Here is a 6134-nt window from a genome sequence, read left to right as displayed (position 1 = left end):
TTACACTAATATTTCTAATTCAATTTTAAGATGTAAGGTTTTTTATTTCTGGGAATTTTTTCTCTCAAACTGAAAATTCTTTTTCCTCACTGATATTAAAACAGTTACCCAATTTATCCTACAACATATCTATAATAGTTTAAACATATAAAAACTAATATTAGTACTAAAATTAAGTCTACAGAATATAGTTCAAAATCTCCACTTAAGATCTCTCACACTCACATCTTAATTTCTTTTTCTGCGCTCTCTTCATATCTTTTGTTAGTTTTTGTGTTAAGAACTTGATCGTTTTCTTCTCAATGAAGAGGAGTGTTTTAAAAACTAGGGATATCAAAACTACAGGTTGCAAACATCATTCTCAGTTTATCATCAATCATTTTTTGGAGTGAACATAACCTCAAAATCTTATTGTCTTTATAATAAAATAAGAGAGGAAGCTTAGAATTGGATCACTTGGCCCTTTGTTCTCTTATCTCCTCCCAGTTCAAAATATTTCCCTCTCTCTTATATCTGCAATTGAGCTCAGCACATTCAAGCCTCGGCACAATCTTCTTTGTAGTTTTAGCCTTTTCCTGGAAAATTGCCTTAGTCTGCCTATAATAACCATTTGGCTTCCTGACATTAAGCCTCATTGCCTGGGCATACAGAATATCTTTGCCATTTTTGTACTGTGCCATGTTGTGGGGTTGGTTCTTGCCTTACTTCTCACAGAAGGTCCAGCAGGTTTTAGGAACATTTACCAGGTTTATTGGAGCACTATGATTATGGGGGGAAAAGTTCATTTATTTTCTACTTTGTATATGTTTCATAATGCAATGTTTTGTTTTTAATTTTTATGGAGTTAAATTTATCAAGTTGTTCCTGTATTGCTTCTAGATTTTGAGTGAGAGGAAAGTTTCATCTACCTTTGGCTTATGAAGGAATGCATTCATGTTTTTTCCTACTATGTATATGGTTTCTTATTCTGATCCACATAATATTCATACAGGTGTATAGTGTGAAGAACAGATTCAGTTTTATCTTTTTCCATATGGCTCCTCAGTTGGCACAACACTGTTTATTAAAAAAATCTATTTTAGACCTTCACTTCGGGGTGGAATGGACTAGCTTATGCCTTGATAAGACAAAATAAAAACAGTAGAATAAAAATGATAGTAATAATATACAGAATGAGTTGTTTATAGGTACTGCTGATCTATCATGTCCTTCAGGACTTGACGGGCCCAGTTACTGGAGAGCAGGGTGGTGCATTGAGCTGAACCAGATTTTCATTGTTGTCCTTACCCTTGAGGAATTTGATGATGTATAAGTGCCCAGGGCTGAGAGGCCAGAAAGCCAAGCATAAAGTAGGCTAAAAGACTGAGATCCTGAGCCCGCAATTTAATGAATTTTGACAAATGTATCCTGTCTTGTAACCAACACTCAGACAAGATTTTGAAAATTTCATCACCCTAGAAAATTCTTTTGTGCTTCTTTCCAGTCAGTACTCTGCAGAAAGCAGCTACTGTTAGGATTTCTTTCACCATAGATTAGTTTTGCCTGTTCTTGAACTTCTTATAATAGAATCATAAAACATTTACTCATTTATGTCTTATTTTATTAAACATAATATTTTGGATATCCATATTATCATTTGGATCAATATCTGTTTAGGTTTTAGATTGGCTAGCTTATTTTAAGGGAATGTAACTATTCCAAACTATAACCCAGTTTCTTGGGTCGTTGGATACCTTAAATCCCTGTCTTACTTGCTTACCTCCCTTCTGGGGTTAGATTTTTCTTCTCTTTGTGTCTCCACTGGACCTATGTATACCTCTCCTGTGATACCAGTACTCTTTGTAGGCAGAGAGTATGTCTTAACCATCCTTTCTCTCCAGGTTTAGCACAGTTTTATTATATGGTAGGTGGCCAGTATACGAAAGACTTGACTAGGGTTCTGCTTTTAGTGGATTGATCACCCATGACTATAGTGCTGCCACTCCACAGTTGACCCCTTTGAACTACCCCTCCTCCCTTGCCTTGAACAAACACTCAAATTTGTTGTCTTGGCTTGATCTTTTAGATAACTGGCCAATATTGTAAGTGACACCTAAACACTGAGTCAGATAAATAAGAATGAAGACTAACTAGCATACTGCTTGGCATGTAAGTGGATAGACAATAGTGGGAAACTCAAGCTCAGTCCTTCCTGGGCCAGTCATTGAAGCCACAGAGGTCCCACTGTGCCCTGAAGCTGAGCCTGTTCAGACTATAAAATTATTCTTACTGTGTCATAATTACAACAGATTTGTTTTCTTTTACTTGGGTTTGTCAGTAAAATTTTTTCTCATACTATTTTGTATTTTCTATCTCCACCGGAAGTAAGTACCTTGCAGCAAAGACCTGTATCTTCCAGTACTTCTTTCACTTGCTGTTGGACCAAGATACAGTCTTAGACACACTGGACACTCAAACGTAGAGAAAGAGGTGGTAATGAGTGCAGAATAGAGAAGTGAAGAGGTATAATCCTTGAGGTGCTTGGTAGTATACAATGTCACATAAAAGCTTATAATACACTCTTGATAGCAAAGCAAAAGGAGCAGAGATAAAAATCAAAGAGAACATCTGGATAAAAAGTGAGAGGAAGCAACAGAAGAGAAACTTAGTCATAAGAATGTTCAGTAACTGAATTGTCAAGCTCAAGGGAAAGGTTTAGAACAATATGATAGGCTCCACTTAGAGGGAAGTTAGTTTTCTTTAGCAAATGGATTTGGTAATTGGAATTTTTGTTCCTTCTTCTCCTCTGGGAGCGTGTGGATGCGAGTTAATTAATGTGGTAAAATCGTGCCATATCTTTGAAATTTGTAACTTGTTAAAGACCTGAACTGCACCACATCTGTGTGATTTGGGTGATGGTACGGGAATGGGTAAAGAAGACCCAGACCTACTAGATCGGTTCCCTCGGAGGTTTCAGGCCCCAGACTTAAGATTATATAACCGGAGAAAAAATAAAATGGAGAAAGACAAATACTACAGATTTATAACAGATGATTGCAAGCCTAATTGCATAGTTTTGTGCATAAACCTTACCTGCTATGCTACTGGGACAACTTTCAAATTTGCATACTCGAGATGAATTCCAGTCTCTAAGTCTCCATCCACTTCATTATCTTTTCTTATCTCTCATGTTTTCAGGAGTTGTTCAAGTAACCGTTGCTGAGTAATAGACTATCCCAAACTTAGTAGTGTAAAACAACTATTTTACAATGTTTACAAATTTGTTGGGTTAGAAATTCAAACAAGAAATTCAGACTACAGGAATGGCTTGTCTCTGTTTTGTAATATCTCAAGCTTCACATTGTTGAGAGTGAGCAGAATGGTGGGGACAAGTATCTGGAGGTTTCCTTACATGTCTGAAATGTCTGAGTTGGGGTGACTCAAAGCTGGGCTCCTCTGGGACTGTCTCTAGAGCTTCTCTGAGCATTGTGGCTGGGTGCCGAGAAGGATATTCTTGAGACCAAGCATTCTGAAAGAGCCAAGCAGGTTATATGGTCTTATGGACCAAACCCACAAGTCTCATGTCTTCACTTTTCCTATAGTCTTATCTTCAGAGCAGCCGTAAGGACCCCAAGACTCTAGGGGAGGGAGAGAACATAGAACACACCTCTAGATAAGACAGGTGCCAAATAATTTTCAGCCATGAAAAAATGGCCAGCCCATGTGTACATTAAAAAACAAACTAAAGATGGTATTTTTATTAAGTAACACTTTCCGTACTTGCTCAGAGGAATGATTATGCGTTGTTTCTGACCCTTTGACTATTACTAGTAATAAGTCCTGGCTAATAGGGTTCTAGGTTAGAATCTGCTGGCAAGATACCTACATGATATTTGAAAGAGAGAAGAGAGGTCATTTTTATTAGCTGGCAGCGGCGGCACATGGCAAGATCTCTGCTTCAGTGCTGCAGTCAGCCAAGTTCATTAGTGACAATTTCCTTAATCGTGTAGAATATTCTAATTTCCTAAAACCCAGCAGTCTTTTCTCCTGTCTTTTTCCCCCAGCCCTTCCATCAGTTCTGCAAGCACTGTCCCTCTGCTGAATTCCTTCTTTGAAAGGCCTGGAGAAATTCCCCTGCTTTTACAACTGACCATTTAAACTATGTTATTTGTTTATATATTTATATTTACATTGGATCAGGGACTTCTTTCAGCTATCATGTTCCAGTAGTCAGACATATTCCATTTGGAGATTGGCAAAAATTATCTTTATTAAATCATAATAGTTAATTTAATTACTCAATTTATATTGATGGTCTCCAAATAATTTAAATAGTTAGATAATTTCTACAATCAAATTACTAATTTGAGTCAGAGATAATTTTTAGGAAGAAAAGGAATAAAAAAGAATATTATGACAATACCCCATTTAAGGGTAAAATGCCATGAATACAAAGAAAGCCTAAATAATAAACCCCTAAGGAATATGATCTATACTGACTAAACTATACTAAATTCTCATAGAATTCTGATACTTGAAAAGACATTCGAAATAGTAAAGAAGAAAATGTGTTTAAATGTAGCTTCCTTTGTCTTTTTTTGGTGTTCTCTTCCAGTTGAATTTTTATCAGTGTGTGTCTATATTTCACTTAGAAGCATACACATCTATGCCACTTCTTACCTATATTTATGGAACAGAAAGTGATAATGAGATGTTTTATGTACTTAGTCAATAAATATATATTGAATGTGATATAATATACAAGGATACTACTAATTCTGTGGGAGTCAAAGGTAGAAACAAGACTGGCTTTACTTTTAAAAATCACACTATTCCAGTAATTTCCAAGAGAATAAAAACAGATTTTTAAAAGGTTATAGTCAAGCTTGAATTTAACTGAGAGTTGGGTAGTGCAAAAGATAATTTGGGGCAAAATTTCCATGATTTCTGACTACTTAGAGGAGATTACAAAAAGCAATACATCAGTCTTAATCGTCTCTATCTAGACCACCAGAGAGTCAGACTGTTAAACAATTTTTAACTTGGGGTTTGCCAGGCAAATATCCCTTTGCTATTTTGAGAAAGTTGTAGCTAAATTTAGGAATCCAACTTTGATAAACATTATGCCATAAACCCTTTGTACTTTGATGTCAGCCTATAGACAAATCTGCAACCAGAGCTAGAAAGTGTGTATGCACGTGTGCAAGCATATGCACGTGTGCAAGCATGTGCATACGTGCGTGTGCATGAGTGATACCTGTTAGTGTGTTGACTGTGCTGCATCACCCTGCTCCACTGGTGAGAACATAGGGTTTATTGTTGGATTGTGTGTCATGTGCACCACTTGGAAGCTCATTGCCTCTTGACCACATCATAATCCTTGCTAATTACCTTACTAATGAATATTTTTAATCACTGAGGGAATTGAACAAAGATTGTTATAAGATAGGAAAATTCTACATTGCTCAAGAACAAATTCCAAATTCATGCTTGGGGATTGGTAGAATGATATTTGCCTTATAGGATAATGTTAACAAATGTGATTTCCTGGAGCAACATGTCTATATCCAATAATATTCTGTCATGCATTCTGGGTAAAATATGACTTGCATGCATCTGTGGAGGCTTCAAGGAGCCTAGAGACTTACAAAGAGGTATATAATGAATATAATAGGGAGTCCTGATAAGTCTCTATAAAGTAGATTGGGAGCACAAAGCAAGGACTACCATGGCTGTAGATTCAGGAAAGCCTTTGGCAAAGGATGAACTCAAAGACTCAATCTCATTCACAAGTGCCAAAGAAATGAGAGAAAATTCGTGTGTGTGTGTGTGTGTGTGTAATTTTGTGTTAATTAAACTTGAAAATAAGACAAGGAACTTAGGTGCCCAGATGTGCGCTAAGGAATTCCCAAAAATATAGCTGAATTGAGCATTTCATCTTGGTTACTGTATACTTTTATAAGTCTTTAAAGTCTGAGATTGGGAACAAAAAAATTCATATCCAAAAACTTGAACGTTTATATTTTCAGAAGTGATCTCTCCAGATGAGCTGCACTAACTAGACTCATACAAGAGTGATGAGCAAACCAGAGTATACATAAACTTATAAAGAGAAATTTAACTTTCAAGCAGATTGGTTTATTTGTGTCAGCTGA

At 36.3% G+C, this 6134-nt stretch overlaps 1 pseudogene; it reads right to left on the bottom strand.

Moving 5' to 3' along the window:
* Positions 1-441: 441 nt before the first annotated feature.
* LOC102513543 lies at positions 442-1044 on the bottom strand (annotated as a pseudogene).
* Between the last annotated feature and the right edge of the window lie 5090 nt (positions 1045-6134).

This window comes from Camelus ferus, chromosome 4 (assembly GCF_009834535.1).
Source record: "Camelus ferus isolate YT-003-E chromosome 4, BCGSAC_Cfer_1.0, whole genome shotgun sequence".
Taxonomy (NCBI): Eukaryota; Metazoa; Chordata; class Mammalia; order Artiodactyla; family Camelidae; genus Camelus; species Camelus ferus.
Note: the sequence above shows the minus strand (reverse complement) of the source record. Positions and strands in the feature narration are given on the sequence as shown.